General features: G+C 49.3%; 1 protein-coding gene across 1 annotated transcript in view; it reads left to right on the plus strand.

Annotated features, from left to right (window-relative positions):
- The window catches only part of sema3bl (sema domain, immunoglobulin domain (Ig), short basic domain, secreted, (semaphorin) 3bl), a 176,410-nt gene that overhangs the window by 52,368 nt on the left and 99,616 nt on the right, over nt 1–24,426 (plus strand). The window lies entirely within an intron of this gene.

Here is a 24,426-nt window from a genome sequence, read left to right on the forward strand (position 1 = left end):
ACACTGCAATGAAGTTACTGTGAAAAGCCCCTAGTCGCCACACTCCGGCGCCTGTTCGGGTACACAGAGGGAGAATTCAGAATGTCCAATTCACCGAACAAGCACGTCTTTCGGGACCTGCGGGAGGAAACGGGAGCACCCGGAGGAAACCCACGCACACACAGGGATAGCATGCGGACTCCGCACAGACAGTGACCCAAGCCGGGTATCGATCCCGGGTCCCTGGCACCGTGAAGTAACAGTGCTAACCACTGCGCTACCGCGCTGCCCATGATAAATGTTAGCCAGGACAACGTGGGGGGGGGGGGGGGGGGGAGGGGTTGCTGGGGTGGCTTGCGGAGAACAACTTTGCTGCTCTCCTTCGAAACGCTGCTGTAGGCATTTGCCACAGCCTGCCGATTTGGCCTTAGTTTATCATCTTACTTGAGAGTCAGAACTTTGAACAGTGCTGCACTGAGGTCTTGCGGTTATGGGCGTGAATTAAGAAGTCAGTTTATGAGTTCAGATCTTACAATGGCAAGCTTTGAAATTAAGTTCAACAAACTAAGTTCACGCATGTCATTTAATAGGATTTCCACTCTGAGTGATATTTGAAGTGGTCGTTTACGAGGGGCTATCATAAATGCAGTTGCGTCTTGCAAAACCAGATTATTTTAAAAGAATATTCGTTCCTCCGAAATTCAGTGACCTCTTGTTGTAATCCTGGTCTTCCAACATCCCCTCCATCCCCAATAGACTCGTCCACTGCCCGGCTCGCCAATTGGAAAGCGAACAGACCTAGTTGGCTGACCCTGATATTTTAGAATGATTAAAGAGTAAACACTGATTCTAACGCCCCCCCCCCAATGGTCTTTTTCCGGGTGTTGTTCGCAGCCGTGTCCTGGAGACCAGAAATGAAATGAAAAATGAAAATCGCTTATTGTCATGAGTAGGCTTCAATGAAGTTACTGTGAAAAGCTCCTAGTCGCCACATTCCGGCGCCTGTCCAGGGAGGCTGGTACGGGAATCTGATTTAGCTCAGTGAGCTAAATCAGAAGACGGAGGAGCAGAAGTTGGCCATTCGGCCCATCACAGCTACTCCATTCAAATGTTAATGTTTAATCCCTGGTGACACCAGAGCGATCCTGGAGGGTTGGCAACCCTCCTGTCCCTTCCCCTTGCAATAATCCCAGCTCAGTCTGAACCAGTTTTCACTGACGATCCACACTTCCAACGTGGTTTGATAGACCAATGGTGTGCGCTGGGAACCCTCGCTATCTGGGAGAAACATTTCATTTCTCTTTTATTTCTTTCGAGTATCTTGAGGGCCAGACAAACCTGAAAAGGCTCCTTTCTGACATATGATCAGAGTGTTATGGGCGGCGATAAGTGGTGTACGTCTTGTGATATACCAAGCTGGTGGAACTCCACAAATATTATTTTAATCTAAAGATTGTGTTGCAAAATCTGGGGCTGAAGCACATCTCTATGGAACCCACCCATTTCTTCCACATTTGTTTCTCAGGCGGCACATGTTAGCATAGTGGTTAGCACAGTTGCTTCACAGCTCCAGAGTCCCACGTTCGATTCCCGGCTTGGGTACTGTCTGTGCGGAGTCTGCACATTCTCCCCGTGTCTGCGTGGGTTTCCTCCAGGTGCTCCGGTTTCCTCCCACAGTCCAAAGAAAACATAGACATAGAAAACATAGAACATTACAGCGCAGTACAGGCCCTTCGGCCCTCGATGTTGTGCCGACCTGTGAAACCCCTCAAAAGCCCATCTACACTATTTCCTTATCGTCCATATGCCTATCCAATGACCATTTGAATGCGTTTAGTGTTGGCGAGTCCACTACTGTTGCAGGCAGGGCATTTCACGCCCTTACTATTCTCTGAGTAAAGAACCTACCTCTGACATCTGTCCTATATCTATCTCCCCTCAATTTAAAGCTATGTCTCCTCGTGCTAGACATCACCAGAGTTTTGTACAGCTGCAACATGACCTCATGTCTTCGAAACTCAATCCCTCTACCAAAAAAAGCTAACACACCGTACGCCTTCTTAACAACCCTCTCAACCTGGGTGGCAACTTTCAGGGATCTATGTACATGGACACCGAGATCTCTCTGCTCATCCACACTACCAAGAATATTACCATTAGCCCAGTACTCTTTCTTCCTGTTATTCCTTCCAAAATGAATCACCTCACACTTTTCTGCACTAAACTCCTTTTGCTACCTCTCAGCCCAGCTCTGCAGTTTATCAATGTCCTTCTGTAACTTGTAACATCCTTCTGCACTGTCCACAACGCCACCGACTTTAGTGTCATCTGCAAATTTACTAACCCATCCTTCTACGCCCTCCTCCAGGTCATTTATAAAAATGACGAAAAGCAGTGGTCCCAAAACAGATCCTTGTGGTACACCACTAGTAACTGGACACCAGGCTGAACATTTCCCATCAACCCTTTGTCTTCTTCCAGCTAGCCAATTTCTGATCCAAACTGCTAAATCACCCTGAATCCCATGCCTACCGTGGGGAACCTTATCATAATCTTTACTGAAATCCATATACACCACATCAACCGCTTTACCCTCATCCACCTGTTTGGTCACCTTCTCAAAGAATTCAATAAGGTTTGTGAGGCATGACCTACCCTTCACAAAACCATGTTGACTGTCTCTTGTGCAGGTTAGGTGGATTGGCCATGATAAATTTCCCTTAGTGTCCAAAAAAGGTGAGGTGGAGTTGCTGGGTTACGGGAATAGAGTGGAGGCATGGGCTTAGGTAGGATGCTCTTTCCAAGAGCCGGTGCAGTCTCCATGGGCCAAATGGCTGCTTCTGCACTGTAAATTCTATGTAAATTCTGTATGTTAGGGATGTGGTACCCGGTTTCGACTGGAGACTCTGGGGGTGAAGCATCTCGGCTATCTCTGTAACATCTTGTCACCCAACAACTGTCCCAGATCTCTCTCAACTTCCAATTCTGGCATCTCGGGCATTTCCTGGTTTTATCCCTCAACAATTGGCGGCTGTGCTTTCAGCTATCTCAGTCCTAAGCTTTGGAATTCCACAGCGAACATGTGGAAGGCTCTCCCACTGAAGGCTGTGGAGTCCAAATCACTGACTATATTTGAAAAGTACTTAGATAGATATCTGGACTCTAAAGGTGACAAGGGCCATGGGGAGAGGGCAGGAATATGGTGTTGAGATAGAGGACCAGCCACGGCCATATTGAATGGTGGAGCAGGTGCGAAGGGCTGAATGGGCTCCTCCTACTCCTAGTTTCTATCTTTCCATTCCCTCAACTCCTTCTCCTCTCAACCCCCTTTTAGATGCTTCACGCTACCTCTTTAACCAAGCTTTTGGTCATCTGTCCTAATGTCAACCTATGTGGCTCAGTGTCAAATATGGTTCTAATGGCATCTGGGAAGCAAAATGGGACACATTAGGCTCTATATAAATGCAAAGCTGAGCGGTAACCCAAAGCAGCCAATTACCCATTTCATACTTTTGGCCCGATTTTCTGTTCTGCTAAATTCACGGCCTGGCAAGCTTTTTTGGAACATATCGTTGACCTGTTGCGACCTCCCCGTGTTCACCAACCCCAGCCAGATACAACAGGCCCCTGGGTGCTGACACAGCTGGATCAGCGAGCACGGTGTGTTGCAACAGCTGCCGGTGACCATGGAGCAGAGCAGCGTTCAGGATGCCGTGGTAACATGCATGCTCAACGTGCGCACAGTATCCAGGTGCCCAGGGTCAATCATTGCCTTGGAATGCTTGTCCGCCAATGTACCGGAACTCTATTGAAAAAGATTCTTGTGGGCCTTTCAGTTCATTTCCAAACACGCTCAAATTGCGGTAATTTAATACAGGAAAAGTTGATACATCTTTGGAGGGGAATTAAAGGACGGAAATGAAATTTTAAAGCTGCAAGGAGAACAAATGTGTAAATGTAAACGTTGCAACAGTCCCGAAGATCATCGGCTGCTTTCTACCTTGAGGGGGGAGAGCTGACTGGCTGTGATTTCACCTGAGGGTCACCACTCCTCAGGCGAGGAGCAAAGTTGAGAAGACCACAGACCAGTTGTCCAGCCAACTGAGCTAACCAACGCCCGCCACTTAAAAAGAGCAGCAGGGCAGCGAAGGCACGGATTTCACCTCCATAGCAACGGATGCCGAGCGCCCCTTTTCTGGGTGCACTTCACCTCCAGTCAGTTCCAGTGGGGCCTGTGTAGTTTCAACGTTAGAGAATGTGGATAGGAACCCGACCAGATCCGCCCGCCCCCTTCCCCTACCCCCCTACACCAATAAGTCTGTGATGGGGAGGCCCATCACTGGCCTTCCTGACATGCTAAGGTTCTTAAAGGGAGAACAAGTGGACGTGATTTATTTAGATTTCCAGAAGGCCTTTGACAAGGTGCCGCATAGGAGACTGTTAAATAAGTTAAAAGCCCCTGGTGTTAAGGGTAAGATTCTGGCATGGATAGAGGATTGGCTGACTGGCAGAAGGCAGAGAGTGGGGATAAAGGGGTCTTTTTCAGGATGGCAGCCGGTGACTAGTGGTGTGCCTCAGCGGTCGGTGCTGGGACCACAACTTTTCACAATATACATTAATGATCTGGAAGAAGGAACTGAAGGCACTGTTGCTAAGTTTGCAGATGCTACAAAGATCGGTAGAGGGACAGGTAGTATTGAGGAAGCAAGGGAGCTGCAAAAGGATTTGAACAAGCTAGGAGAGTGGGCAATGAAGTGGCAAATGAAACACAATATGGAAAAGTGTGAGGTTATGCACTTTGGAAGGAGAAATTCAGGCATAGACTATTTTCGAAATGGGGAAATGCTTTGGAAATTAGAAGCACTAAGGGACTTGGGAGTCCTTGTTCACAATTCTCTTAAGGTTAACGTGCAGGTTCAGTCGGCAAATGCAAAGTTAGCATTCATGTCAAGAGGACTAGAATACAAGACTGGGGAGGTACTTCTGAGTTTGTATAAGGCTCTGGTTAGACCCCATTTAGAGTATTGTGAGCAGTTTAGGGCCCCGAATCTAAGGAAGGATGGTCCAAATGGAAAAGCTCCATAGGAGGTTCACAAGAATGGAATGAAGAACTTGTTGTATGAGGAACGGTTGAGGACTCTGGGTCTGTAATTGTTGGAGTTGAGAAGGATGAGGGGGGATCTTATTGAAACTTACAGGATTCTGCGAGGCCTGGATAGAGTGGACGTGGAGAAGATGTTTCCACTTGTAGGAAAAACTAGAACTGGAGGACACCATCTCAGTCTAAAGGGACGATCCTTTAAACCAGAGATGAGGAGGAATTTCTTCAGCCAGAGGGTGGTGAATCTGTGGAACTCTTTGCTGCAGAAGGTTGTGAAGGCCAAATGACTGAGTGTCTTTAAGACAGCGATGGATAGGTTTTTGAGTAATAAGGGGATCAGGGGTTATGGGGAGAAGGCAGGAGAATGGGGATGAGAAAAATATCAGCCATGATTGAATGGCAGAGCAGACTTGATGGGCCGAGTGGCCTAATTCTGCTCCTATGTCTTACGGTCTTATGCTGTCAAATGGGCAATTAACTCCCAGTTAAGGGTCTCACGCTGTCATCCAGTGTTCACCCAGTGTCAGATGTGTGTGTGTGGGGGGGGGGGGGGGGGGGGGGGGTGTTCCCCAAGGGGGAAGGATGATAAGCAATCCTTGTCAGGGTTACTTATGGCTTCCTGGGAGAATTTATTTCCCTCAGTGCCTGATCGAGGGATCGGGCACCGGGAACTGGAGGCTGGGGGGGCTCTCGCTGAGAGCCTCCTGCACTTGTTGTTGACTCCCCTCCTGCCAGAGCCCACCTCTGGCCTGGGATCCATCAGCAATCCTAGGCTTTAGTTGGCTATAGTACCATCAGCAGCCAATACGTCCTCCTGGGATTCGGTAACAATCCGCGGCCTGCTTGAATGAGCTCATCGTCATGACTTTCTACCTACTGGCGGCAAAATGCCCACCTCCAGACTGATTGGCTGAGGAAATCCACACCCTGCGTAGCAATTGCTTACTTTATAAATAGCTGTTGGCAACGGGAAGAATGGACTGTAAGACTGACAGACGTTCATTTGGCTCACTCTGACCTATGTATGGAATGAGGTTCGTCCTTTAAGAAAGGGCAATCATCTGTTGTGAGTAATGGAGTAATTGGCTGGAAATCTCTGCTCCCACAGAAGATGAGGAAGGAGGTGGGTGGGTCAGTGAAATTGGTGGATCGGCGTCGGAACTGATGCCCAACACCATTCCATCTCCGGTGGAAGCGCGTTCTCGGTGAGAATGTCCATGGTTGACGTTGCGGCCTGCCCGGACTTGAGTCCCTTCAATAGCAAATTAACAACCACTTACTGGCTTCTCCGCTGCACTCTTGCCAGCTCCAGGTGGGCCTGACAACATGCGGCCTGCCGCATGATCCTCCCCGCCCCCCTCTCCCAACAGCAATTATCATTTTCCTGGGTTGCTCCTTGACCCTGGGACTTCAGAGGGGCGCTGTTCCAGCAGCAGTGCTGCTGAGGGCCTTGCCCCCGATTGGCCACCAGCTCTTGGTTGGCAGGAAGTCATCTTCTGGGGTCCTTGGTCTGGAGGTCAATCGACATGCTGTCCACTTAGCTGTCCGATGGGCAAACGTTGCAATGGGTGGGTGTTGCAGTGCTCAGCGTGGGTGTCTCACCACTTTTTCAGGCAGCAGGTGTGATGCCCGTCAAGAACGGGTGATGTGGCTCCTTGTCTCAAGAAACGTACAATCCATCCATGTTAAAGACCCATTGTTTAAGATTATACAGTATAATATGGAACATATAAGCTGCTTTCCTGAAATGTGTGTGTGTGTTTTTCAGTAAATCTAATTTTTAGCATTCTCTCATTATATAAAAGAGAAAGGCTTGCTGTAACGTCTGCCCATCGAAAGAAAGAAGTGTATTTATACAGTACCTTTCCTGACCTCTCAATGTCTCAAAGAGCTTTACAACAAATGAAGCACTTTTCAATTCTAGTCACTGCTGCAATGTAGGAAACGGGGCAGCCCACTTAAGCACAGCAAGCTCCCACAAACGGAAGCGTGATAGCGACCAGATAATCCATTCTAATGATGTTGGTTTAGTGATAAATATTGGCTAGGGCGCCCGGGATGAATCTCGTGCTCTTCTTCCAAATCATATCATGGGATCTTTTCTGGCCTCTCGAGAGTGTAGCTGGGGCCTTTTGGTTGGCACCTCGGCCAAAGGAGGACACCCTGGACTGTGCAGTTTTGGGGAATGTCGATTTTGCTGTGGGAATTGACTCCACAGCTAGTGTCCCCTGTCATGTTCCTTCTCTGTGTGTTGGACTTGGCAGTCCCGTAAGATAGTCGTGTGGCAGCTCAACTGCGCATCTTAAAGGGACCACAGCTTGGCATGGCAGGGCTGGCACAGTCTCGGTTGTTAGACGGCCACACTCACGCGCAGCCTGGAGGAACATTCGCCACAATGTCTGACTCTTCAGCAGTGCAGCCAACTGAGGCACGGCTGACGCTATAAAATATTTTTTCATTGATAGTAAATACATGTCTCCTGTTGAATCTCACTCTATTTGTAAGTGTGTTAACATCTGGACACCAGGAACGACTGGGGCCTGTTAAACGGCCACCTAATCAAACCCTTTCCTTGTGCAGACCTGTGCAATCTGCCTCTAGCGCTACATCCCAAACTCATTTGATTTTTCTCGAGGCACCCGGACTACAAACGCTTTATAATTAATCGAGACAGGAAACAATGGTTTGTGCTGTACGCATTTACCCCGAGCGAGCAATCGGTAAGGCAAACCATTCCCTGCCTCCTGACTGCACATCTGGAATGAACCCAGTTCTGTATGTGGGCATCTTGTTCACTTGTTCTCCTTTGCCGAGGATCAACTTTAGATGTGTGAACATCTGCGTTCTAAAACAACAGTGTTCTGCTCATTGGACGATTGAGTAAATGCCAGGCGAGTGTTTTTCAAACTTTTTTTGCCCGGGACCTATTTTTACCAACCGGCTCTCATTTTTACCATCCTTCGGGACCCATGCCGGCCGACCTTCAGAACCCACGCCGGCCGGCATTTGCGACCCACATCGGCCGACATTCGCTACCCACCATTTTCTCTTGCCTTCAATGCGAGAGATGAGCCTGGGTTTATATTCTATAGTCCAGAGTAGAGAAGACTGAGAAATGACCTCATTGAAACAGGCATTATTCTCTCAGGACTCTACAGAGCAGATGCAGAATGTACGTTTTCCTCAGATGGGTGGTTTACAGCCTGGGGATGTAGTCTGCAAATTACAATGCAACGGTTTTAGACATAGATGAGGAGGAATTACTTAACTCAAAGTGTTGTGAATCTTTTTAATCTCTAAAACTCACTCTGAAAAAGAGTTCTGCAGACTCAGCCATTGAGCATGTTCAAGACAGATGCAGGAAGACTGAATTGAATTTTTAAAAATCTTCTCCTGGGTCAGCGCGCTGATGTCAGGAGAAGGCGCTGTTTCTCTCTGGGCTCCAGGCACGTGCACTGGTGAGCGGGTACGCATGCGCAGCGCGTCCACATTTTTAAAGCTGGTCGTCGCCATCATTTTTAAAAGCCGTTGCTGCGGCCGTTTCGCCTGAATTCTCCGCCACCCTCCCGGCACCCGCCCGTGACCCTCCCACGGGTGACGACCCCCAATTTGGAAATGTCTGGGCTAGACGTTACCTTGGGTCTCTGCACCACTCTTTTAACAAGTGACTGAGGGGGTTTTCGGAAGATTTCAAAGGAGGTTCAGCAGGTGAATAAAGTCAGCAAGGGACTTGGGAGGGCAGTCTATAGGCACAGCGCAGAGCAATGCAAAAGGCTGGATTAAATGGAAAAAGGGAATTTGAGAGGGAAGGGAAGACACTCTGGGATGGGACCTGGGCCAGCAATTTCATTGGAATGCTAACAGTCCATCCCCATACTATACCGGGGGTGGGGCAGAAACCCTGTTTATGGTTGGAGAATGGGAGCTTTTTGGAGGATTTTCCGGCTCGTGTGGATGACAAGATCAGAGAAGAATGATATCATCACACCCAGGTACCCAACACAGCCCAACAGAGCTACCCAACACAGCCCAACACAGATACCCAACACAGCCCAACACAGATACCCAACAAAGCCCAACAGATACCCAACATAGCCCAACAGAGCTACCCAACACAGCCCAACACAGATACCCAACAAAGCCCAACACAGATACCCAACAAAGCCCAACACAGATACCCAACATAGCCCAACAGAGCTACCCAACACAGCCCAACACAGATACCCAACAAAGCCCAACACAGATACCCAACACAGCCCAACAGAGCTACCCAACACAGCCCAACACAGATACCCAACAAAGCCCAACACAGATACCTAACACAGCCCAACACAGATGCCCAACACAGCTACCCAACACAGCCCAACACAGATACCCAACACAGCCCAACACAGCCCAACACAGATACCTAACCCAGCCCAACACAGATACCCAACACAGCACAACACAGCTACCCAACACAGCCCAGCACATATACCCAACACAGCCACCCAACACAGCTACCCAACACAGCCCAACACAGCTACCCAACACAGCCCAACACAGATACCTAACACAGCCCAACACAGCTACCAAACACAGCCCAACACAGATACCCAACACAGCCCAACACAGATACCCAACACAGCACAACACAGATACCCAACACAGCCCAACACAGCACAGCACAGATACCCAACAAGGTCCAACACAGCTACCCAACACAGCCCAACACAGATGCCCAACACAGCCCAACACAGATACCTAACACAGCCCAACACAGCTACCAAACACAGCCCAACACAGATACCCAACACAGCCACCCAACACAGCCCAACACAGCACAACACAGATACCCAACAAAGTCCAACAGAGCTACCCAACACAGCCCAACACAGATACCCAACACAGCCACCCAACACAACCAAACACAGCCCAACACAGATGCCCAACACAGCCCAACACAGCTACCCAACACAGCCCAACACAGATACCCAACACAGCCCAACACAGATACCTAACACAGCCCAACACAGATACCCAACACAGATACCCAACACAGCCCAACACAGCTACCCAACACAGCCCAACAAAGCCCAACACAGATACCCAACACAGCCCAACACAACCCAACACAGCCCAACAGAGCTCAACACAGCTATGCAACACAGCCCAACACAGCTCAACAAAGCCCAACACAGATACCCAACACAGCCCAACACAGCTACCCAACACAGCCCAACACAGATACCCAACACAGCCCAACACAGATACCCAACAGAGCCCAACACAGATACCCAACAAAGCCCAACACAGCTACCCAACACAGCCCAACACACATGTCCAACACATCCCAACACAGATACCCAACACAGCCCAACACAGCTACCCAACACAGCCCAACACAGATACCCAACCCAGATACCCAACACAGCCCAACACAGCTACCCAACACAGCCCAACACAGATACCCAACACAGCCCAACACAGCTACCCAACACAGCCCAACACAGATACCCAACACAGCCCAACACAGCTACCCAACACAGCCCAACACAGATACCCAACACAGCCCAACACAGCTACCCAACACAGCCCAACAAAGCCCAACACAGATACCCAACAAAGCCCAACACAGCCCAACACACATGTCCAACACAGCCCAACACAGCTACCCAACACAGCCCAACACAGATACCCAACACAACCCAACACAGCCCAACACAGCCCAACACAGCTACCCAACACAGCTACCCAACACAGCCCAACACAGATACCCAACACAACCCAGCACAGCCCAACACAGCCCAACACAGTGCAACACAGATACCTAACACAACCCAGCACAGCCCAACACAGCTACCCAACACAGCTACCCAACACAGCCCAACACAGATACCCAACACAGCCCAACACAGCTACCCAACACAGCCCAACAAAGCCCAACACAGATACCCAACAAAGCCCAACACAGCCCAACACACATGTCCAACACAGCCCAACACAGCTACCCAACACAGCCCAACACAGATACCCAACACAACACAGCCCAACACAGCCCAACACAGCTACCCAACACAGCTACCCAACACAGCCCAACACAGATACCCAACACAACCCAGCACAGCCCAACACAGCCCAACACAGTGCAACACAGATACCCAACACAACCCAGCACAGCCCAACACAGCTACCCAACACAGCTACCCAACACAGCCCAACACAGATACCCAACACAGCCCAACACAGCTACCCAACACAGCTACCCAACACAGTCGAACATAGCTACCCAACACAGCCCAACACAGTTACCCAACACAGCCCAACACAGCTACCCAACACAGTCCAACATAGCTACCCACGTCAGCCCAACATAGCTACCCAACACGTCCAACACAGCTACCCAACACAGTCCAACACAGCCTAACATAGCCCAACACAGCTACCGAACACAGCTACCCAACACATTCCAACACAGCTACCGAACACAGCCCAACACAGCCTGACATAGCCCAACACAGATACCCAACACAGCCAAACACAGTTCCCAACACAGCCTAACATAGCGACCCAACACAGCCCAACATAACTACCCAACACAGGTACCCAACACAGCCCAATACAGCCCACCACAGATATCCAACACAGATACCCAACAAAGCTACCCAATGCAGATATTCGACACAGCTACCCAACACAGCCCGACCCAGATACCCAATACAGCCCAACACAGATACCCAACACAGCCCAATACAGCCCACCACAGATATCCAACACAGATACCCAACGCAGCCCAACCCAGATACCCAATACAGCCCACCACAGATACCCAACACAGCCCAATACAGCCCACCACAGATATCCAACACAGATACCCAACACAGATACTCAACACAGCCGAACACAGATACCCAACAAAGCTACCCAATGCAGATATTCGACACAGATACCCAACACAGCCGAACACAGATACCCAACACATGCAGATCCACACACACCCCACACACGCATACCCCTACACATCCCCACAGATGCAATCCCCTATACAACCCTACACAGACACACACCTACACATGCACACCCCCACACACCCAAAAACATGCACACACCATATCCCTACTCATGCACACCCCCACGCTTACACATCCTCACACACGCACACTCCTACACATGCATACCCCCCCCAGAGCCCCACACATGCTCATCTCCATACCCATACCCGCACGCACACCCCCCCCCCCCCACACACACTGATCTGCACACACGTACTCCCCAACAGAAGCATCCTGCACATGCATAACCCTACACACCATACACCTACACACCTACACCGACACATGCACACAAGTGGGCAGCATGGTAGCATTGTGGATAGCACAATTGCTTCACAGCTCCAGGGTCCCAGGTTCGATTTTGGCTTGGGTCACTGTCTGTGCGGAGTCTGCACATCCTCCCCGTGTGTGCGTGGGTTTCCTCCGGGTGCTCTGGTTACCTCCCACAGTCCAAAGATGTGCAGGTTAGGTGGATTGGCCATGATAAATTGCCCTTAGTGTCCAAAATTGCCCTTAGTGTTGGGTGGGGTTACTGGGTTATGGGGATAGGGTGGAGGTGTTGATCTTGAGTAGGGTGCTCTTTCCAAGAACCGGTGCAGACTCGATGGGCCAAATGGCCTCCTTCTGCACTGTAAATTCTATGTTCTATGAACAACACCTTCGCACATGCATACACCCCCAACCACGCACATCCACACACACACACAAAATCTTTCAGACCAAAACACACCCTGACACATGCACACCACGACACACGCACACCACCACATGCCCCTACACGCCCACACACACACACAATCATGCACACATTCCGCTACACCCTTATGCATACACACACTCTTACACACACACATACCTAACCATACACACCTATCAGACACTTGCTTAAACATACACACTTATTAAACACACAGAGTTGCACATTTGATAAGCTAACATTCACTCCCTGGTTCACAAATGAGGAATGACAGCTTGGATGAGATCGGGGTGACAAGTGATGCCCTTGGAGCTGAACTGTAGCACAATACTACACCCTCGGGCAAAGAGGAAGGGAAGAAATGAAGTGGTGTTTGTAGTTTGATGACATGAGCTGATTGAATTGCATGGGTGTCTGCAGGTGGGCTCTCTAACCATTAACACTGGAGTTGATTATGAAATGTTTGGGTTAATCTGGCTCATTCCACTGAATGTTCCTCTGTCAAGAGGTCAGAGCTGTTATTTTCCGTGCATTTTGTTCTTCTTCTGCATCGTTAACTTCAGAAATGGTAGACAAGGCACCTTAGTTTAGTTTCAGTTTTGTTTTGTGGCAGCTTTCAAATGTTACTGGCTCCATCGGAGAACCTGTTTTATCAACACTATAATTGATAGTGTGCCCCTAAGCCCCCAAACACATCAGTCTTCCTCTTCTCTTCATCGTTCTTCATTGAAATTAAGACTCATGAGTGTCCTTTGGTGACTCATTCTTTTCAGAGCCTTGGAGTGTTGGACCCTGTATCATCCTCGATACAGTTTTCCTCCGATAATCGAAAAGGTCTTAAAACCCCAGCATAACATCATCTAATCAGCACTGCTCATATCCACCGTCACTTGGTGGCATTCTGAATCGCCACAGGCATTTCTGCCTGTATTTCTCGGTAAGAAAGACAGCCTGTCTGATTGAAATCCGCACAGATAATTCTAATTAAGCTCATCACTCACCAAGGCTCACTCAGCAGCACCTTCCCAACCCGCAACCTCTGCCATCTCGCAGGAAAAGAGCAGCGGGTACCTGGGAACACCACCACCTCCAAGTTCCCCTCCAGGTCACTCACCGTCCTGACTTGGAAATATATCGGCCGTTTCTTCACTGTCGCTGGGTCACAATCCTGGAACTCCCTCCCTAACAGCACAATGGGTGCACCTACACCCACGTGGACTGCAGCGGTTCAAGAGGGCAGCTCGCCACCACCTTCTCAAGGGCAATTAGGGAGGGGCAACAAACGCTGGCCGAGCCAGCGACGCCCACATCCCGTAAAAGAATAAAAACAAGTGTTTTAAAGCTGTTAAATGCACGCGGTGCATGAAATTATCATTGTGCCCATGAACCAACCACTTCCTCCTCCATAAATAAGTTGTCAGAATGTTATTAATTTATAACAAGCTCAGAATAAAATATCGGCGAGTCGGGTGATTCACAATTTCCTTGCAGGCTTTTCAGTTGCTGAGAAATATTTTCCATAATATAAACTTTTTCATCGCTCTTTTTTTTAATGTACTGGATTCTGGAATTTGAAGCAATAATTAAAGTTTACAAAGAAGGCAACTGTGCGCAGTTTGGACTGTAACCATGGAGACGAACTGGGCAAAGAAAGGATTTTATTTAACAGGAAACTTTGCAGTTTAAAAAGGTGTAGCCACAGGAGTGAGCACGCTGGGGACTAACTGGCTTGACCGATCCATCTCTGCTCACATGAAGATCGGCTCCCTATTCATCGAAGCGGAATTGCTCACCTTGGGAATAGATGGAGGGCTGGCGGCCTCTCAGGACTGCCTTGGAGCCTCCAAGAGTTAAAAGATTTATCCCCAGCACAACATCCCCAGCAGCTCAGGGGGAAAGACAGTGAGAGAGCAACAACTTTAATTTATAAAGAGCCTTCGACAAAATAAAAGTACATTCACAACGCGGCCAAACAGGTTGAGCATGTTGACCTGCAAACTCCTTCCAAACACGCCAATGGCTGGCGTTTAGAGCGGGAGAGACGCCTGCTCAGCCATGTTTGATGTGCAGTGGCACCCCTCAAGTTATAAGCCCCTGGTGACAGACCGGCGACCTATTCAGAGAATTACTCGCTATGGAAATAGACAAAAGTCTGCCATGGGTGCGGAAAAGAGAATTGGACTGAAATTTGAAAATAAAACATCACCGGGCATTTCCTAGTAGCAGATTTTGACACTGAGGTTCACAAGCAGATATTGGGGGCTGCCCAAAAGCTTCCATCGCAGACGAAGGTCTGGAGAGAGTTGGAGAGACGAGGGTGGGATTCTCCAATAATGGGGTTATGTCCCCACGCCGACGAAAAAACGCACGCGAATCACTCTGGGTTTACCTGGAGTAAGTCTAGGGTGATTCTGCGATTTGCAGGGGGCTAGAAGGGCCCTGTATCGGCAGCCGGAGCTGCGAGGAGTACTCTAGGGCCCTGCTAGCCTCCTGCTAGCCGCCCTGCTAGTGTCGGCTGCCCCACGCGACATGGCGGACCCACACCGCGGAGCGACAGCAAGAAGATAGGCCCCATCCAGATCACGCGCGTCCGCAGATTGGAGGCCCCCGATCAATAGCCTAGCCATCCTGGAGCCCCCCCCCATGACTGATACCCCGCCCCTGATGAACCATCAATTCAATGCGAGATGAGTTGCTGTGCAAAAGTAGGCTTTAATAAGCTAGATGTTAGCCCTACGGTCAACTACAGTAAATGGCCGACCGCCGGGAGTACTGGGTATTTATACCCTGCCCTGGAGGCGGGGTTATCTCAGCCTCTGACCAATCGGGGAGCCGTCACATGACTGGTCTCAACCAATCGGTCGAGAGGCACATGACCGACCAGGGCCAATGGTAAGCCGGTCTGCATTGACCGCGCACGCCCGATTGGCGATGATTCTCCGGGGACCGGGGACCGGTGTCGGACCCGGTCGCGGATCTGACGCCCATTCTCCACCCCGTGCTGAGTGCGATTCTGGCGCGGAGGCTCGGGGAATCCCGCCCAGGTTGTTCAGAGAGGGAATTCCAAAGCTTGGGGGCCTATGGCAGCTGAAGGTATGACCGACAATAATGTAGTGATGAAAACTGAATCTGCTCAAGGGGCCAGAATTAGAATAGTCTCAGAGGGCTTTGGGGTTGTGGTGAAGATAATACAGGTACGGAACTGGGAGACCTTGGAGGAATTTGAAAACAGGAGTGAGAATCTTCTAATCGCGACGATGCTTAACCAGGAGCCGAAGGCGCAATGGCGGAGTGATTTCAATCGGGGTGGCAGGAAGGGCCAGAATGAGAGGAAAGCAGAGCTCTTGGGAGTTATGGGAATGAAGGAGGTGACAGGGATAGGGAGGGGTGAGCCCGTGGTGGGATCTGGACACAAAGTCGGGAATTTTAAATGTGAGGTGTGTGGGTGAACTAGGAGCCAGCGTAGGCCAGCAAGCCCAGGGGTGATGGGTGAATGGGACTTGGCGGGAGTTAGGATACGGGCAAGAGAATCTCCGGCAATGTCAACTATGTGGAATGTAGAATGTATGAGGCCCGTCAGCGGTGAGTTAGAACAGCCAAGCCTAGAGATAACAAAGGCATCCATGAAGGCTTCAGGCAAACTTGGGGGGGCGGGGGGGGGGTCTTTTATTGAAAGCTGATAACAAATGAGAAGAGGCACAGATTCTGACCATGTGGGCGAGAGAATCCATATCAGTCCACTTGATCCTCTTCCCAGTTCTCCTCACGGAAACCTGTCACGGTGACCAGTTTTGACATTTCTGGTTATCTCACAGCCTCAACAACCTTTTCTTTTGAGAGAGAGGCTTCCAGATTTCTACTCGCCTTTGTCGGAAGGCGCACCTCCTGACATCACCCCTCAGCAGCCCAGCTCTGATTTTAATCTTCTGCACAACATCTCTATCAACCCGTCCAGACACCTTAAACATATCAGTTAGATCACCCAGAACATTCGGTGGTCAAGGGGAATACAAATCAAGTCTTTGCGAGTAGTGTTCATCATTACGCCACTCGCTCATTCATCTAATCACCTGAGGTAAAACCCACTGATGTGAAAAAGGCCAAATAGTCTCACAACATGGCAGCAATGAAGAATCACGGGCACCGCTGTTGCATGTCGGAAGATGCACGCCCGCTCTCGTGTACGTGTCATGTTCGATTGTAGCGGAGGTTGAGTGTGCTGCAGTGTGTTTTTGTAAATCGAATGCAGACAGGCTTTCTCCCACCCATGGTTTGCCCTCTGCACCCAGTTCACCCTCCCCCACAGTACACGCTTCAAATGGAACAAGTAATCACCTCACTTACAAGTGCATTGATATGGCCTCCTCTGCTGCCCTGTGCAGCAGGAGCGAGGCACCCCAAGGGGTTCCCGGGCAGTTAAATGGTCCAAGTGAAAATATTTAACCGACCGAGCTATGAGCTGTCTCTGAGAATCTTGCCAAGGAGAGGGAGAAGTGCTTTTCCCTTCTGTACCTTGTGTCTTCCTTTCTTGTCTCTTGATCAGCTCTGACACTCCCGCAAACCCCCGTCTGTACGCCATAGTCGGTCTGTCCATTTTCTGCATTTTAATGATTGCTGTTCTCGGTGGTAAACTGCTCCATGCGTTTACAGCTCCCTGCAGGAGCCAGTTAATTCTAAAGTTAGACCAGATTTTCCAACACTGCCATTATTGTTCCCTGCTCCTCCAGTGATTTAATGCCCAGGTTTACTCCGTAGCACCACTTCCATTCAGGAGTTTAAAAAAAAATATGGAACTTTTTCCTGACCTTCACCAACCTTCCCTTGACTCTGTTTCGACTGATGGTCTGAGGGTTTGAGGGAGTGCTGCACTGTCAAAGGTGCCGTCTTTCGGATGAGCAATTTAAACAAGGCCTCATCAGCCCTCTCTCAGGTGGAGATCCCCTGACGTTATTTTGGAGAAGTGCAGAGGAGTTCTCCCTAGCCTCCTGGGCGATATTTATCTCTCAGTATCACCAAAACAGATGTTGTGGTTATTCTCACGTTGTGGTTTGTGGGAGCTTGCTCTGTCCAAATTGGCTGCCACCTTTCCTACACGAGAATAGCTGAACCTCAAAGAATATTTCACTGGCTGTAAAATGTCTTGTGGCATCCGGGGTTCATGGAAGGTGCTATCTAAATGCAACTCTATTTCTTTTACAGTTAGGTGTGCCACGGTGGCACAGTGGTTAGCACTGCTGCCTCACAGCACCAAGGACTTGGGTTCAATTCCGGCCTTGGGGTGACCATCTGTGTGAAGTTTTGCACGTTCTCCCCGTGTCTGCGTGGGTTGCCTCCAGAAACTCCGGTTTCCTCCCACAGTCCAAAGATGTGCAGGATAGGAGGATTGGCCATGCTAAATTACCCTTTAGTGTCCAAAGGTGTGTAGGGTAGAGAATTGGACCTGGATGTCGTGTTCTTTCAGAGTGTGGGTGCAGACTCGACGGGCCGAATGGTCTCCTTCTGCACTGTAGGATTCTATGAAGACATCTGATGCATCATTGCGCTTCCTGATCATGTGGGGCAGAATTTTCCCTGTGGGTGGATTGCAAGGGGGGGGGGGGGGGGGGGGAAGGGGGGGGGCTTTAAATTCTATGGGTGTCTTTCCTCCTCTCTACCCACCTGCCTGCTTGTGCGTTGGGAGGGTAAGGTGGGACGATTTCCTTATTTATGGGCCTCCTTTTCAAATCAGAGGGTCCCCTTAAGGTCTGCAATCAACCCCAACCCCTCAACTCCAACTGGGTGTCATCTCCCCCCCCCCCCCCCCCCCCCCCAAACTGGGCCTGCCTCTCCCCCCCCCCCCAAACTGGGCCTGCCTCTGTGCCTTGGCTCCCTTGCCAACCCATCCCAACTCTTGCCAGCTAGAGCCTCCAATTCACCTGACGTCTGGCCGCTGTTTCTTCTTCATTGGGACTGAGTGCAGTCCCAGCAGTGGCCACAGCTTCCGGAGGCGCTGCCGGGACAGAGAGCTGCCGAACATCTGATTGGCTATCAGCACACGAGGGCAGGGCGTCACTTTCAGGTGAGCCCGCTGAAGAACTTTAGAGGAGTTTGGATTTCAAGGCAAGAAGAATGAATTTGCGGGGAGTTGGGGGAACTTTGATGGAGTGGCACAGGAATAAAATCCTCGATCCTCCATCTTCAATTCCCTGAAAGAAAGTGCAAGCAGACACACCCCTTGTCAGGCCTCTCTATGCCGATGTGATCTTGAACTGTCTTCTGACAACTTGTTGAGAGCCTGAGTGACACAGGTTGGCTCGGCCAGGGCTTTTTACCTCCCCTTTCCTTACGGGCCAATCTCCTCATGGCTCCGCATTTGCTCTTTGAAAATAAACTTGGCAATGTCAGAGCTGTCAACGTTCAGGAGAAGTCAGGAGTGAAATACAGGATCGGAACCAGAGAGACAGCTAGTGAAACACGACCTGTGTTTAATTTAAAGAACTAAGCACGTCAAAATTGAGGCATGTCAAACTTTAAATGGTTGTCGAGTCTGGGGAAGTGCTTTCCCATTCTTCCGCCTTTTCTATCTCTCTTCTGTCCACCCCCCAATTCTCTTTCGTTAGCCCCCTGAGTTTGAATTTTTTTTTTACATCACCCTTACCTTCTTTCAGTATTAAAATTTGAATTAGAATCGCACAAAACAAATAGGGATTCGCAATCGGCCCCTTTAAAGTCTCACATGGCCGCCACGCAGCACCCCACCTAGAGATAGTAAGGCCTCAGGCCTCAACATCACAGTTTGGATGGGACGCATCTTATGGAACTGTTTGGAGGGGGCCTGAAGACAGTGCCCAGAGGGTAGGTGGATGTGGAGAGAACAAATGTATTTATCTGCGGGATGATGGCATTACAGGCAAGGTCAGCATTTATTCCTAATTGTGCTCGAGTGGTCGGCAGTGAGCTGCCTTCCTGAACCGCTGCAGTCCATGTGGCGCAGGTACACCCACCCACGGCGCTGCTAGGTAGACAGTTCCATGCTGTTGACCCAGTGACATTGAAGGAAGGGCAATATAGTTCCAATGGTGCGTGGCTTGGTGGAAACCCTGCAGGTTCTGGTGTTCCCATTCATCTGTTTCTTGTCCTTCTGGATTTGGAAGGTGCAGTCGAAGGATCCTGGATAAGCCGTTGTTGTACATCTCGTGGATGATACAGTCTGTTGCTATTGTGTGTCAGTGGTAGAGTGAGTGAATGTTTTTTGTTAATAAATTTAGATTACCCAATTCATTTTTTTCCAAATGAGAGGCGTGGCCAATCCACCTAGCCCGCACATCTTTGGGTTGTGGGGGTGAAACCCACGCAAACACGGGGAGAATGAGAAAACTTCACACGGCCAAGTGACCCAGAGCCGGGATCGAACCTGGCACCTCGGCGCCGTGAGGCTACAGTGCTAACCCAATGTGCCACCGTGCTGCCCAAGAGTGAGTGAATGTTGACGGTGGTGGATAGGGTGGTGATCAAGCCGGCTGTTTTGTCCTGGGTGGTGTCGAGCTTCTCCTGTGTTGGACCTGCACTCGTCGAGGTAATGGAATGAAAATGGGCCCATTGAGCCCATTTTATGGTTACACAATGGGGGCAATCAATTCTCATTCCTAACTCACAGACATTTGGCTACTGCTTGGTGTAGTCGAGGGGAATAAATGTATAATAATGTGAACAGCTGAGGCTGATGATAGGTCTGAAGACTGAAATAATAGAAACGGTCCATTCATGGAGGAAAATGGCAGCTGTAGGTATAGACCCTGTCAGGATAGAACTGTCAGCTCAATGGAAAAGATATGCACAGGATCAGGTCGACCAGAGACCGAAGTGTATATCTTACAAAGGATCGTCAATGTCATCACCCTCCTGGAATGAAACTTTATTTATGAACTGGGTTAGACCTTTGCTCTCGCGGAATTGGCTGCTTTAACAGACCCTGCTCACTCAAGTACTGGTGTGTTATTGCATGAATTTCACAACTGAACACATCTTCAATGGCAAAAATGAACCTATGACCCACTGAATTATTGCAGCGTAATCAAGCCAACCTGTGCCTGGACATCACCTCCGTCTGATTCGGACCCCCCCCCCCCCCCCCCCCCCCCGGATGCCCCCTCCATTCCTGAAGGAATATTCTCTCTGGGGGAAAAAAGGTTCCACATGGCACACCAGCCTCTGATACCGGGCAACAAGCATAGAACATAACAGCGCAGGACAGGCCCTTCGGCCCACGATGTTGCGCCGTCCTGTGAAACCCCTCTAAAGTCCCTCTACACTATTCCCTTATCGTTGCGCAGGAGCCATATCGTGAGTTGTGGCCAGGTTATTTTCATTTTGTCTTTCCTTGGACGCGGATGCCACTGGCAAGGCCAGCGTTTATTGCCCCGCCCTAAATGTCCTCGGACCAAATGACTTGCTCGGCCATTTCAGAGAGCATTTGAGAGTCACCCACATTGCTGTGGGTCTGGAGTCACATCCAGGCCAGACCTGGTAAGGTTGGAGGATTTCATTCCCTAAAGTGAGCCAGATGAGTTTTTGCAACGATTGATCATTTCAATCCCAGCTTTTATTCATTGAATTTAAATTGCACCAGCTGCCGTGGTGGGATTTGAACCCATGTTCCCAGATTATCATTTGGGGCCTCTAGATTACTGGTCCAGTGACATTATCACTATGCCACTGACCCCACCAAGCCATAGAGGACCCTGAGGGAAGTGATATAATTGGAGTCCATTTCAACTCCATCCGTTGCTCAAGAATTACTTCTCTTGGACAAGTGGGAGCAGACGTGCTTGCTCAAGCTCCATAAGCAAGAATTAAGCCTCTCCTGGGCCAGCCTCGCACACTTCGTCATTCCCCTCCCACACCTTGAGATGATTTGACAGGCGAGGCAGAGAGAAACTATTTGCCTGTTTCCGTCAGTGTAAAAAAGATGGGGGCATGATCTTAAGCTGTGAGCCCTTGATGTGGGGCCAATTAAAAATTTCAAACCGAGGCTGATAGTCTTTTGTTGGGTATAGAATCATAAAATCTACAGTGCAGAAGGAGGCCATTAGGCCCATCGAGTCTGCACTAGCCCTTGGAAAGAACACCCTACTTAAGCCCACACCTCTACCCCATCCCCATAACCCAGTAACCCCACCTAATGTTTGGACATTACGGGGCAATTTAATGTGACCATTCGACCTAACCCGCACATCTTTGGACTGTGGGAGGAAACCGGAGCACCCGGTGGAAACCCATGCAGATACGAGGAGAATGTACAGACTCCGTACAGACAGTGACCCAAGTCGGGAATCGAACCTGGGACCCTGGCGCTTGAAATATAGGAAAGAAGAACAAATGGAGCTACGATACAGACCAGCCATGATTGAACTGAGTGGCTCCCCAGGCTCCATGGCTGAATGGTCTGCTCCATTTCTGGAGTTTCATTGGGTAGCCAAAAACCGTCGGAATTTTCGGAGGTCTGCAACCACTTTCTTCCCTACTTCCTGCTCATTCCGGGCAAGAATTCAACCAGTGTCATGGTAACGAGGCCCAGCAGTCAAAATCAACCCGGCCTCCATCTGCCAAATACGAGTGGAAGTTGGAACAAAAGCAAAAGGAATTTGCTGCCTGTAATCAGCTACCCCCCGACCCCATCTTATAAAATGACTCATTGCTTCCCAAGGCAGCATGGTAGCACAGTGGGCGAGCACAGTTGCTTCACAGCGCCAAGATCCCAGGTTTCGATTCCCGGCTGGGGTCACTGTCTGTGCGGAGTCTGCACATTCTCCCCGTGGCTGCGCGCGTTTCCTCCGGGTGCTCCGGTTTCCTCCCACAGTCCAAAGATGTGCAGGTTAGGTGGATTGTCCATGATAAATTGCCCTTTAGTGTCCAAAAAAGTTTAGGTGGGGTTACGGGGATAGGGTGGAGGTGTAAGGATAGGGTGGAGCTGTGGCTTAGGTAGGGTGCTCTTCCTAAGGGCCGGTGCAGACATGATGTGCCAAATGGCCTTCTTCTGCACTATAAATTCTATGATTCTATGACCCTCATTCACAAGATAAACGTCATTCAGTTCTTTCTTATCCAGCAATGAAGAATTATGTCACATATTTGTTGCGGTATTCTATTGCTCCTAACTTCCAAGATTTTCACACCAGCGCCTAAGTTGAAATCCATTGAAGGTCCCCCTTGTTTAGGGGACGAGCATCTTTGCAATGGGTACCTGGGATGAGGGATTTCAGTCATGCGGAGAGACGAGGGATTGCTGCCATTGTTCTGAGCAGAGGACATTAATGGGAGATTTAATAGAGGTATTCAAAATTGTGGACAGTTTGATAGAGTAGGCAGGAAGAAACAAGTCTCTTGGGGCCAACTACTTGTGTTGCATACTGGCCAGATGTTCTAGTTTGGCTAGGTTGTGCTTCTTCAATCACGTTTCCCCAATAAAGGGTTCTGGGACCATTTTAACCATGGTTTTAAGTCAAGATTGATGTGACGAACGAATATGCATTAACAGAGTGACTAAGGAAAAAACATTCCACTGGCTGAAGGGTTGGTTACCAGAGGACACTGCTTTAACATAATAGGCAAAAGTATAAAGTGGATAGGTGAGGGCATGTTTTTTTTAAACAGTGAGTTGTTATGGTCTGGAATGTGCTGTCTGTAAAGGTGACAGAAGTTGGCTTAATAACTTTGAAAAGAGAATAGTGGTATATATTCTTTATCTCAAGGCAAAGCTGAGATGATTCTACTTTCTAAGTGTGCACTAGGTTTATGTACAAGAGTTTTAAATTATTTCTATAATCGCAAAATGCCTGCACTGTGCTGACAGGTGAGATTCTAGTTGCTTCTGTGGTACCTGCTTACTTTGTTCTGAGTCCACGCCCAGACTTAACCAATCAAGCACAGTGAGCGTAGATGAGTCACCAGACTCACATAATCAAGCACAGACTCAATTAAACCATCAAAGAGTGCAAATTGGCTAAATCATGAACCCAAGAGGAAAAATCTTTTGAGCTGGGGAGCGGAAAAATTGATTAGCTCTTTTCCAGAGCTGGCACAGGCGTGATGGGCCGAATGATTCTGGGATTTCTGACATCAGTCCTAAATTTGCCTGTGTCAGGTTTGAAGCTTAGTTTCTCGTGGTCTACACCCACTCAATGTGAAGCAGGATCTCAGATTCCCGTTCCTACTCCCGTTACTATCTTGTAACATAAGAACATAAGAACTAGGAACTAGGAGCAGGAGTAGGCCATCTGGCCCCTCGAGCCTGCTCCGCCATTCAATGAGATCATGGCTGATCTTGTGTGGACTCAGCTCTACTTTCCGGCCCAAACACCATAACCCTTAATCCCTTTATTCTTCAAAAAACTATCTATCTTTACCTTAAAAACATTTAATGAAGGAGCCTCAACTGCATCACTGGGCAAGGAATTCCATAGATTCACAACCATTTGGGTGAAGAAGTTCCTCCTAAACTCAATCCTAAATCTACTTCCCCTTATTTTGAGGCTATGCCCCCTAGTTCTGCTTTCACCCGCCAGTGGAAACAACCTGCCCGCATCTATCCTATCTATTCCCTTCATAATTTTAAATGTTTCTATAAGATCCCCCCTCAT

Source organism: Scyliorhinus canicula, chromosome 11 (assembly GCF_902713615.1).
Source record: "Scyliorhinus canicula chromosome 11, sScyCan1.1, whole genome shotgun sequence".
In the NCBI taxonomy this organism is placed as follows: domain Eukaryota; kingdom Metazoa; phylum Chordata; class Chondrichthyes; order Carcharhiniformes; family Scyliorhinidae; genus Scyliorhinus; species Scyliorhinus canicula.